This window comes from Mustela erminea, chromosome 10, assembly GCF_009829155.1.
Source record: "Mustela erminea isolate mMusErm1 chromosome 10, mMusErm1.Pri, whole genome shotgun sequence".
NCBI classification, from domain to species: Eukaryota; Metazoa; Chordata; class Mammalia; order Carnivora; family Mustelidae; genus Mustela; species Mustela erminea.
The window spans coordinates 69,490,974-69,504,245 of record NC_045623.1 but is presented as its reverse complement, the minus strand read 5'-3'; the positions used below and the strand labels follow the sequence as shown (position 1 = coordinate 69,504,245).

General features: G+C 35.5%; 1 protein-coding gene across 1 annotated transcript in view; it reads right to left on the bottom strand.

Annotated features, from left to right (window-relative positions):
• FAF1 (Fas associated factor 1) overlaps positions 1-13,272 on the bottom strand; it is a 471,948-nt gene that overhangs the window by 293,722 nt on the left and 164,954 nt on the right. The window lies entirely within an intron of this gene.

The following is a 13,272-nucleotide window of genomic DNA, read 5'->3' as shown; positions in this document are numbered from 1 at the left end:
AGAAAAGACTGAATATTACTAACAAAATAATGTAATCAACATTTGTCCATATCCAGGGCTATCAATAATATTAGGCATATGGTACACAATGACATTTGATAAATAAATAAGAATAATTTACATAGTCCAAACTTTAAATCTTAAACAAATGTTGCCCCTTTGAAGAACTCAGGCTTCAAGATTAATTATGACAAAAGACTCTAGAATTAATTAGTTAATTAACTGCAGAGCTCTTTAAAAGAAATAGATACAAGTTTGATTAGAAACAACTTACTTTAAACCAATCAACTGAAAATACCACTATGTGCTTAGCATGTGGTAGGAATAGCAGGTAAAGTATAAAACTTGAAGTGATACAGTATAAGCAAAGCAGATTTTAGAATGAAGATTTGGGCTGAAGTGTTATCTTCAAGAAATAAATATCTATTCTTATTTTTTGTATCATAAAATGGAGAATAATATTGCCTTTCTTAACTATTTCCAGGGTCTAAGGATAAAAGGAAATAACATCCATGAAAGCAGCTAAAAAAATAAAGTCAACGTATATAATCTAGAAGACAATTTAAACTACATTAAAGAGAAAAGCAACAGAATTTCAGAAAAGAAAAAAAAATTGTGTTGGATTAAGTAGAGAAGGCTTTATGAGAGAGATGAGACTTAAACCCAGACTGAAGGATAACTGGGTCATGAAGGAGTGCACACCAAGTTATTCTATTCGATGAAGACAAAAGACTTAAAGGTTAAAAAGGCAAAAATGAACATGATGCTAATGAAAAACAGTGAGGAATCAAAATTTTCCCAGTGTTCCAGAAACTGTTTTTCAGGAATCAAGTCTACTAATAAATTAATCGGCTAATTTCTAGAACTACAGTATATTAAGCAGACTGTTGAATCAGAATATACAAGCATTGCATATATTTACTTTTATTAGGTTGTTGCTAGTCTATACTTTTTTTAAAAAAAAATGTATTTTTAGGGGCGCCTGGGTGGCTCAGTGGGTTAAAGCCTCTGCCTTTGGCTCAGGTCACGATCCCAGGATCCTGGGATTGAGCCCCGCATTGGGCTCTCTGCTCCACAGAGAGCTTGCTTCCTCCTCTCTCTCTGTCTGCTTCTCTGTGATCTCCATCTGTCAAATAAATAAATAAAATCTTAAAAAATAAAAAATAAAAAAGTGTATTTTTAAGAGTATACTTTTTCATACTTTATTTTTGGAGAGAGAGAGAGTGCATGAGCAGGGAAAGGGGCAAACGGAGGGGAAAAGAATCTTAAGCAGGCTTCACATCCAGCATGGAACTCTATGTGGGCTCAAACTCATGACCCTGAGATCACAGCCTGAGCTGAAATCAAAAGTTGGATGTTGGGGCATCTGGGTGGCTTAGTGGGTTAAAGCCTCTGCCTTTGGCTCAGGTCATGATCCCAGGGTCCTGGGATTGAGCCCTGAATCAGGCTCTCTGCTCAGCAGGAAGCCTGCTTCTCCCTCTCCCTCTGCCTACCTCTTTGCCTACTTGTGATCTCTGTCTGTCAAATAAATAAATAAAATCTTTAAAAAGAAAAAAGGCAGACTCCTGCTTAAAAAAAAAAAAAAAAAAAAAGTTGGATGTTTAACTGACTGAGTCATCCACACACCCCTAGTCTATACTTTCAGATAAACACATAACTCAACCCCATTTATAGTAAGTGACTGAATATTGAAAAACCTGATTATGTTATATATTAAAAGAGGAAAAATATTCCATGCTGACAAACGAAGGGGGAAAAAACTTATGCTACACAGTACTATGGAAATACAGGTGCCAAAGAAAGCAGTGCTATAATTAAATGCTTCATGGCCTTAGTGACAAAGTCTTACTTCCCCAAAGAAAATTCCTATCTAGGCACTTTTGATAGTGACTAAATGTCATAATATATTTTACAAGCACAAACCTTTATCAACTTTAGACTTTGAAAATGTCACTGCTGACAAAGAATTTATGGAAACAGTAGGAAAATGAGCCATACTTTTTATATCAAATACATATAAACATTGACTTTTCATTTATGGACTTTTCATTTATGGCTAGTATTTCTAGAGCTCTCCTTGTCTGGAACTGAGCTTATGCTCCTTCAATTCCACCCAGTACTTTCCTCTTAGAAACTGACCTTCACCTGACAGTTTCTACTTAGACTCCTGGAGATACTCTTAGCATTCATAATCTAAGAGAAGTTTCTTAAAGAAAAAAACAAAAATAGATTTTAAGTTGAAGTTGCAGTTACTCTTTGCAAGAAGTTTGGATAACATATAAAAAGTTTAATTCCGCAGGTAGAGAAGAATGGAAAACAAAACCAGAATTTTGACAGCTGCCTGAGTTCCTCATATTTTAAAAATTTATTTTGTTGGTCTCAATTTCTTCTTTTGTAAAGAAGGGATAATTATAGTACCAACACTTAATTGGGTTTCTGCACTAAATCACAGAAGACATGGAAATATTTTGTATTAGTGTATGTTTCAAAAAATGTTGATTATTTTGATTTGTATTAACTTAGGTAATACACACATAAATGTCTAGTATAGTATTTGGCCAGAATAGATTCTAAATAAATAGTAATTATTGTTTTAGGAATATCCAAAATAATTTAGGTCAGTGAAGTACTAGAATGCAGCAAGTTTCAGAGCCAGTATGTGTATCTGGGTCTTTCTGACACCAAAGATCTTAACACCAAATGGCACTGCCACTACAGCACCCTAGTATGTCACTTAGAAAAATGTGCAGATATGCAGATGTCATTAAGAGCAGTCCACTGAACTTGCAAACCATATATCTGATAGGGCATCAATATCCAAAATATATAAACAACTCACAACACAATACCAAAACACTTACATACATACATACATACATACACACACACACTCCAATTAAAAATGGTCAAGGGTGTCTGGGTAGCTCAGTTGGTTAAGCATCCAGCTCTTGGTTTCAGCTGAGGTCATGATCTCAGGGTTCTGGGATCATGCCCTGTGTTAGGCTCCACACTCAGTGGAAAGTCTGCTTAAGGATTCTCTCCCTCTTCTCTGTCCCTCCCCTTGTTCTTTCTCACTCTCTAAAATAAACGAAGCAAATCTTTTTTAAAAAAATAGGCAAAAAACCTGAACAGATACTTTTCCAAAAAAGATATACAAATGGCCAACAGGTAAATGAAAAGATGCTCAGCATCACTAATTATTAGGGAAATGCAAGTCAAAACCACAATGAGATATCACCTCATGCCTACTAGAATGGCTTCTATCAAAAAGACGAACAATAACAAATTCTACAAAGATTGGAGAAAAGGGAACCCTTATACACTGCTGGTAGAATTGTAAATTAGTACAAGCACTAGAGAAAACAGCATGGAGCGTTCTCAAAACATTAAAAACAGAACTACCATATCATCCAGCAATATAACAACAACAACAACAAAAAACCACAACACTGTATTAAAGAGCTATCTACACCCCCATGTTCAAAGCAGCATTATCTACAATAGCCAAAATACTGAACCTAATTGTCCAATGATAGATGAATGAATAAAGAAGTTATGATGTATGTATACATTTCAATATTATTCAGACATAAAAAAAGAAAGAAATCCTGACATTTTTTATAACATGAACAGACCCTGAAGGCATTATGCTAAGTGAAAGAAGTCAGATATAGAAAGACAAGTACTATATATCTCACTTACATATGGATCTAAAAGAAGAAGAAGAAGAAGAAGAAGAAGAAGAGGAAGAGGAGGAGGCGGAGGAGGAAGAGGAAGAAGAAACACAGAAAAAGAGATCAGATTTGTAGTAGCCAGAAGTGCAGAGTTAGGAACTGGATGAAGGTGTTCAACAGGTACAACTTCCAGTTATAATAAGCGTTGGGGATATAATATATAACATGAAAACTACAGTTAACACTACTATGCAGTATATTTTAAAGTTGTTGAAACTTCAGTGGGGGAATTTGAAATAAAAGTGAAAAATAAATTGATCTCCCCAAGGATCTTGGTGTTCATGGGGGTCATTTTAAGAAACATGCCCTTATTTAGAGAAACCTCCACACCTAGGATTTCTTTTCCTTCAGGTAATCCCTCCACCCTAGGAGGGATTATTAGATTAAACTTCCAAAATTACTTTTTTGTAAGGCATGCTCATTTACTGGATAATGGAAACTATTTTTTGTTCAGTGATTTTTGTTTTCATCCTAAAAGAAAATGGTAGAAAACAAATCATTTTATAAAAATTAATTAATTTATTTGACAGACAGCGTTTGCGAGCAGGCAGAAGGGCAGGCAGAGAGAGAGGAGGAAGCTGGGTCCCTGCTGAGCAGAGAGCCTGATGCAGGGCTTGATCCCAGGACCCTGAGATCATGACCTGAGCTGAAGGCAAAGGCTTAACCCACTGAGCCACCCAGGCACCCCACAAATCATTATTTTTGTTAACATTAAATCTTTGGGAATTAAAATAAATAAATAAAGAGATAAACGCCATTGTTGAGAGAGTAAATCCTTGGAGTTCCCAATACATGGAGGAACCCTCCCTTTTTTGTGTATTTACATAAGATGATGGATGTTAATTAAACTTACTGTGGTAATCACTTTACGATATATGCAAGTCAAGTCATTATGCTATACACTTCAAAAGTATACAGTGCTGCATATCAATTATATCTCTGTAAAACTGCAAAAAGACTTTTGTAAAAGAGTCCATTGAATCCAGTAGCATACTTTCAAAAAAACCCAACTCAGATTATGATATACATATATATGTATATCATATATATGATATACATATAATAAAATTCACCCATGAATTTTGACAATATATTCACCACTGTAACCACTACCACAATTAGGATAAAGGACATTTCCTCTATCACAGAAAGATACTCATACCTCTTTGAAACAAAAACCTTCTCTCACACAACCACTGACCTTTCTTCTCACTCTAAAGATTAGTTCTGTTATCTTTTATGCCTGGGTTCTTTTGCTCTACTTAATGTTTTTGACATTCAGCTACACTGTTGCATGTACCAATAAGTTTATTTTTCATTATTTAGTAGTATTTCATTACACTGTAAGGTAGGCAGCTTCTGAAATGGCTTCCAATGTTCCCCACCCTTATGGTATTCATGCCCTTTGTAATTCCCTCTCCCATGAGTGTGTACCAAGTTACTTGGTACCAAGTTACTTCAATGAAGTACCAAGTTACTTCAATGAAGCAAATATAATAATGGTGATGGGATGTGACTAATGAGACAGGTTTTAAGACTATGGTCTCCACAAACCATAAGTGACTCTTAATCTCATAAAACAAACTGAGGGTTGCTGAGGGGAGGGGGTTCGGGAGAGGCGGGTTGGGTTATCGACATTGGGGAGGGTATGCGCTATGGTGAGTGCTGTGAAGTATGTAAACCTGGCAATCCATAGACCTGTATCCCTGGGGATAAAAATACATTATATGTTTATAAAAAATAATAATAAATTTAAAATTTTAATTAAAAAAAAAAAGACTATGGTCTCCATCTTGCTACACTCTCTCTCTCTTGCCCTTTACTTGTTCTCTCTGATGAGAAAGCAAACTGGTACAGAGAGAGGCAAACACAGTAAGGAATAGAGGGCAGCCTCCAACCAAGACTGAGTGAAGAGCTGAGTCTCTTGGTTCAATAGCCCACATGGAAATGAATCTGTCAGCAACCACATCAATGATCTCAAAAGTTTGTATTTCCCTGAGATGAGCCTTGAGATGACAAACTGATTGCAGCTTAGCTAAGCCACACCTGGATTCCTTATCTATACAAATGGTGAGATAACAAATTTTCTTAACCAGCTAAATTTTGAGTCATTTGTTACACAGCAACAAATAAAATACATATGGATATTGCAGTATTTGTTTATACATTCTCCAGCTGATGAACATCGGCAGTGTTTATATTTTTTCCCTAGTGCAAATAAAGCTATGATGAACATTGTGTAAACCCTTTTGTAAATATGTGTTGATTTCTCTTGAACAAATACTTAAGAATGGAATTGCTAGACTGTATGATTAACTTTATTTTTAAAACTGCCAAACTGTTTTCCCAAGTGATTATACCATAACGAATTCCAACAAAGTTCCAATGGCTGCATATCACTATCAACAAAAAGAATTTTTTGTCCTTTTAATTTTAGCCATTCCGGTGGCTATGGTTTCTAAATGTGGCTTTAATTTATATTCCCTGATGATTAATAATAACTAATGACACTGATCATCTTCTTGTGTGCTTCAAGGATAATGCATATCTTCTATAAAGCACTGAATAGATGTGCTACAAGTGGACCTTGCATTGTTCTTAATCTTAGGAGGGAAGAATTTGGTTTTTAATTATCAAGTATTATATTAGTTATATGTTCTTCAGCAATGTGTTTTATGAGGTTGACAAAGTTTTATGAGGTTGACAAAGCTGTATTTGTCCTTTTTTCATATCAGTTCTATCAGGTTTTGTTTCATATACTTTCAAACTCTGTTATTAGATATGTGCATATTTATGATACTATGTCTTTGTGATGACTGTGATGAGTTGCCATGTTCATCACAAAATGTGTCCATTTGGCCTTAATAATACTCCTTGTCCAGAAGTCTACTTCATTTAATATCAACATAATAAAATGTTACTAACATTTCATATACTGATTAGCATTTTCCTATATACATTTTAATATTAAACTTAAAGTAGGTTTCTTGTACATACATATTTCATTTTCCTTTTTTATCCAGTCTCACAATTTCTACTTCCTAGTAAGAATGTGAGACAGGGACACCTGGGTGGCTCAGTCAGTTGAGCTTCTGACTCTTGGTTTCCATTCCAGTCATGATCTCAGGGTCAAGGGAATGAGCTATGTCAGGCCCCCAGCTTGGTGCAGAGTCTGTTTGGGAGTCCTTCCCCTCTTCCTCTCCCTCCCCCTTACCCCTCCCCAGATGCATGGGTACAGGTTTATGCTCTAAAATAAATAAATAAAATCTTAAAAAAAAAAAAAAAGAATGTGAGAAAATTTATATTAATTGTAGTTATGGTCTTATTGCTTTTATATTCATCCTATCTTATTTTTTGTTTTATTATCTCTTTCTACCTTCATTTGAATTTACTATTTTTAGGTATTCCCTTTCATTTCAACCCTTGGCTTAATAACTATAATCTGCATTTCACTGTTGTAGTGATTGCTCCTAGGTTTACAATTTGAATTTTTTTTTTAAGATTTTATTTATTTATTTGACAGAGAGAGAGGGATCACAAGTAGGCAGAAAGGCAGGCAGAGAGAGGGGGGAAGCAGGCTCCCTGCTGAGCTGAGAGCCCGATGTGGAATTCGATCCCAGGACCCTGAGACCATGACCTGAGCCGAAAGCAGAGGCTTAACCCACTGAGCCACCCAGGCACCCCTACAATTTGAATTTTTATCTATTTTTTTAAGTAGGCTCCATGCCCAGTGGGGAGCCCAAAACAGGGCTTGACTTCATGACCCTGAGTTCAAGACCTGAGCTGAGACCAAGAGTCAGAACTTTAACTGACTGAGTCACCCAGGTACCCCAATATGTACTTTTAACTTAATACAGTCTGCTTTAAATAATACAGGACTTATAACAGTATATTTATATTTTCCTTTCCTGTTGTGTTAGTGTTTTCATACATTTACTTCTACATAATTCATAAATGCCACAATATACTGCAATTACTTTCACTTTTCAAACATCAATCTTTTTAAAAATTAAAAATAAAAAAATTTCCCAAATATTTACAATTTCTGGTGCTCTTCACTTATTTGTGTTGATCAATTTTCCATCTCTTATCATTTCCTTAAAGCCTAAGAAACTTTCTTTAACATTTCTTCAAGTTTCTGTGTGCAAAATATCATTTAGTCTTCATTTCTAAAAGATACTTTTGTGGAATACAGCATTCTAAGTTAACATTTTATTCCTTTAGCACTTAAAAATATCACTGACTTGTACTGGCTCTGATAAGAAGTCTGGTCTCTAATCACTATTTTTAAACGTTTCCTTATATGCAATTTGTCTTTGTTTTTTCACCTCTGCTACTTTCAAATTTTTTGTGCTATTGATTTACAATTTTATTATGATGTACCTTGATATGGTTTCCCTTGAGTTACTCCTGATGGAGTTCCTAAGCTGCTTATATCTGTGAGTTTATATTTTTCATGAAATTTGGGTACTTTTCTGCTGTTCTTTAAAATTTCCCCATTTCTAACTAGCTCTTCTAATTCAGGAACTTTTTTAAAAATATTTTATTTATTTATTTGACAGACAGAGATCACAAGTAGGCAGAGAGGGAGGCAGAGAGAGAGAGGGGAAAGCAGGCTCCCCACTGAGCAGAGAGCCCGATGCAGGGCTCGATCCCAGGACCCTGGGATCATGACCTGGGCCGAAGGCAGAGGCTTTAACCCACTGAGCCACCCAGGTGCCCCTAATTCAGGAACTTTAATCACAGATACATTAGACCACTCTCTATGGCCCCCATGGGTCACTCAGGCTCCATTCCACTATCCACCCTCACACACAGCAAAAGCACAAATACAAAATATATTTGCTGTGTGTACTTCACTTTGCATTGTTTTTATTGGTATGTTCTCAAATTCACTGATCTTTTCTTTAATAGCATCTAACCTCATAACCCCTTTTGGGTAAATTTTTTGGGGGAGGGGCAGATGTTATACCTTAACTCCAGAATTTCTATTTGGTTAATTTTCAGTATTTCTCATTTCTTTCCTCATTGCATTCCTGACTTCCTTTAAACTCTTAAGAATAGTTACAACAACTGTTTTTAAACCTTCATCTCCTAATTCTATTATTTTTGCCACTGATGTATTTTTATTTTCAAAATTTTCTTCAGATTATGAGTCACATTTGGCTGCTTCTCGTATCTACTAGTTTTTGACTAAATACCATTCATAGTAAGTGTTTGCATTTAGTGGTTTGCCTTTAAGGAGTGTAAGAAGATTATTCTAGAAGGCCCTTAACTTTCACACACATCAGGTTGATCCTTTTTAGACTCCTTTACAACACTTTTTAAGATGGATCTAAAGCAGCAATTCTCAAAAGTACAGATTTCTTGAGACTGACTGTACAAAAGTAACGCTAAGTAAAACTGCTGATACTTTATCAGAAATCGAAGTGGTGGTGCTAAGGAGCACCTGGGTGACTCAGTCAGTTAAGTATCTGACACTTGATTTTGGCTCAGGTCATGATTTCAGGGTGGTAAGATAGAGCCCATGTCATGCTCCTCACACAATGAGGAGTCAGCTTGAGATTCTCTCTCTTGCTCTTCTTCTATCCCTTCCTCCACTTGCACTCTCTCTAAATAAATAAATAAAATCTTAAAAAAAAAAAAAAAAAGTAGAGATGCCTGGGTGACACAGTCAGTTAAATGCCCAACTCTTGGTTTTGGTTCAGGTCATGATCTCAGGGTTATAAGACCGAGCCCCACATTGTGCTCTGTGCTCAGCCCACTGTCTGCTTAAGACACTCTCACCTTCTCCCTTTGCCCCTTCCCCCCAACTCTCGCTCTCTCTCAAATAAATAATAAAAAATAAAAGGTAGTGGTGTTAAGCTGAAATAGTAGTCATTGTATTGTATCCTTAACCATAAAATATTTGTATTAAAAAAAGCCATAAAATAACAAAACTTATTATTTGTATTAAATCTTGGTGCTTTTAATATTATGTGTGATGAAACTGGAAGTACTCCTAAGGCTTGTCTGCTACACACTAAAGTACAATTGTTGTTCTGAGGCAAAGGACATGTACAATGTGAGATGAACTGTTTTTTCAAAGAACACCATTTTTACTTGAGCAAATGATGTCACACCATATTATTCAGACTTGACATTGTCTTAAAAAGGAACAAAATAAGCCCATCAATTCAAGAAAAACAAATGACAACTTTTTGTCAATGACAAAATTTGAGCCTTCAAACTGAATTCCAAATTTAAAAAAAAATTTTATACGTCATTATGAGCTTTACAACTTCCCCTTACTTAAAATACTTTTCTGTGAGATCAGTGATATTAACAAATGTGATTTACTGATATCACTTAAGGCATGTATCAATATTTGGTTGATCTATTTAAATAAGCAAACCAATATTTTCCAAATAACTATCTTTTTTTTTACTCATTGTGGCATTTTAATTATTTTTATTTTTATTTATTTATTTATACTTATTTATTTATTTATACTTATCTATTATTTATTTATTCGGTGAACACTATTTACATTTTTTTTAATCATCTGTTACTCCATCCCTCATCCCCCTCCCTTCCAGAACCCTCAGTTTGGTTCCCAGAGTCCAGTCTCCCATGGTTTGTCTCCTTCTCTGATTTCTTCCCATTCACAGTTTTCCCCTCCCTTCCCCTACGGTGCTCTGCACTATTATATTCCATGTATAAGTGAAACCATATGATAATTTGTCTTTCTCTGCTTGACTTATTTCACTTAGCATAATACCTTCCAGTTCCATCCAGGTCAATATAAATGGTGGGTATTCATCCTTTCTGATGGAGGCATAATACTCCATAGAATATATGGATCATATCTTCTTTATCCTTTCATCCGTCTTGGTTCTTTTCACAGTTTGGCTATTGTGGCCATTGCTGCTATAAACATTGGGGTACAGATGGCCCTTCTTTTTACTACATCTGTACCTTTGGAGTAAATATCCAGTACTGCAATTGCTGGGTCGTATGGCAGCTCTATTTTTAACTTTTTGAGGAACCTCCATACTGTTTTCCAGAGTGGCTGTACCAACTTGCATTCCCACCAATAGTGTAAGAGGGTTCCCCTTTCTCTACATCCTCACCAACACTTGTTTCCCATCTTGTTAATTTTTGCCATTCTAAGATGGTATCTCAGGGTGGTTTTGATTTGTATTTCCCTGATGGCTAGTGATATTGAGCATTTTTTCATATCATCTGTTAGCCATTTGAATGTCTTCTTTTGAGAAGTGTCTGTTCAAGTCTCTGCCCATTTATAGACTGGATTATTTGTTTTTTGGGTGTTGAGATTGGTAAGTTTTTTAGACATCTTGGATACCAGCCCTTTAATCTACACTGCCATTTGCGATATCTTCTCCCATTCTGTGGGTTGCCTCTTAGTTTTGTTGACTGTTTCCTTTGCTGTGAAAAAGCTTTTTATCTTGATGAACTCCCAAAAGTTCATTTTCACTTTTGTTTCCCTTGCCTTTAGAGACATGTCTTGAAAGAAATTCCTTTGGCCAGTGTCGAAGAGGTTACTATGTCTAGTTCTCCTATGTTCGCCTCTAGGATTTTGATGGATGTCAATATACTCAACAAGATCCTAGCCAACAGGATCCAACAGTACATTAAAAGGATTATTCACAGCAACCAAGCAGGATTTATTCCTGGGATGCAAGGGTGGTTTAACATCCACAAATCAATCAACATGATAGATCACACTAAGAAAAGACAAGAACCATATGGTCCTCTCAATTGATACAAAAAAAAACATCTGAAAAAATACAGCATCCTTTCCTGATTAAAACTCTTCAAAATACAGGAACAGAGGGAACATACCTCAATATCATAAAAGCCACCTATGAAAAGCCCACAGCAAATATCATTCTCAATGGGGGTAAACTCAGAACTTTTCCTTAAGGTCAGGAACACAACAGGGATGCCCATTCTCACCATTATTGTTCAACATAGTACTAGAAGTCCTAGCCTCAGCAATCAGACAACAAAAAGAAATAAAAAGCACTCAAACTGCAAAGAAGTCAAACTCTCACTCTTCACAGATGACATGATACTTCAGGTGAAAAACCCAAAAGACTCCACCCCCAAACTACTAGAACTCATACAGCAATTCAGCAATATGGCAGGATACAAAATCAATGTGCTGAAATCTGTTGCATTTCTATACACTAATAATTTGACTAAAGAAAGAGAAATCAAGGAATCAGTCCCATTTACAATTGCACCAAAAGCCATAAGATACCTAGGAATAAACCTAACCAAAGAAGTTAAGGATCTGTACTCTAGAATCTATAGAACACTTATGAAAGAAACTGAGGATGACAGAAAAGAGATGGAAAAACAGTCCATGCTCATGGACTGGAACAATAAACACTATAAAAATGTCTATATTGCCCAGAGCAATATACACTTTCAATGTAATCCCTATCAAAATACCATCGGCACTTTTCATAGAACTGGAACAAACAATGCTAAAATTTGTACGGAACCAGAAAAGACCCCAAATCACCAGGGGATTGCTGAAAAAGAAAAGCAAAGCTGGGGGCATCACAATGCCTGACTTCAAACTATATTACAAAGCTGTGATCCTCAAGACAGCATGGTATTGGCACAAAAACAGACACATATATCAGTGGAACAGAACAGAGACCCCAGAAGTAGATCCTCAACTCTATGGTCAACTAATCTTTTACAAATCAGGAAAGAATACCTAATGCAAAAAAGGCAGTCTCTTCAATAAATGGTGCTATGAAAATTGGACAGCCACATGCAAAAGAATGAAATTGGGCTATTCTTTTACATCATACACAAAGATAAACCCAAGTAACTATTTCATAGAGATTAGAAAATCATCTACTGAAGCTGAATATTCCAGTGAATTTTAATATAACAATACCAAAATCTTGCTGATGTGGTTTCAGATTTTACATTGCCAATAATCTTTAAGAAATTACCAATTACCAGGCTTTGATTGTAGTATCAAATAATATCAAATAAAACTATAAGAATATTATCTGAAAAGGCTATTACAATACTCCTCTTTTCTCCAATTATGTATCAGTTGGTGACACAATTTCTTCACATACTTAACAGAAACAACATACTACAACAGAATGAACAAAGTAGCAGATCTAAGAATCTAGCTATCTTCTACATAGACATTGAAGAGTTGGTAAAAAATGGAAAACAATGTCCCCCTTCTCTTTTTTTATTTTGTAAAAGTAATTATTTTTCATGCAGAATCTTATTTATGTCAACATATAATGAGTTCTAGTTTATTTATCAATAAATAAATTTTTAAAAAATTTCTCAGTTTCAATTACTAACAAAATACTCTGGAGTGTCTACTGTCACGGAGTTGTCAAGGAGTTGTTCAAGTTGGCCTACGATGTACAAATTCAGCCAAAGATTTGGGCGGAGCACAATCCAGACTTCTAGAGTTTTTCTCCATGTAGCTCTCTTTTCTTTAGTATTCTGCCCAGAACATTCCAATCATTTAAGCATTATAGATCTC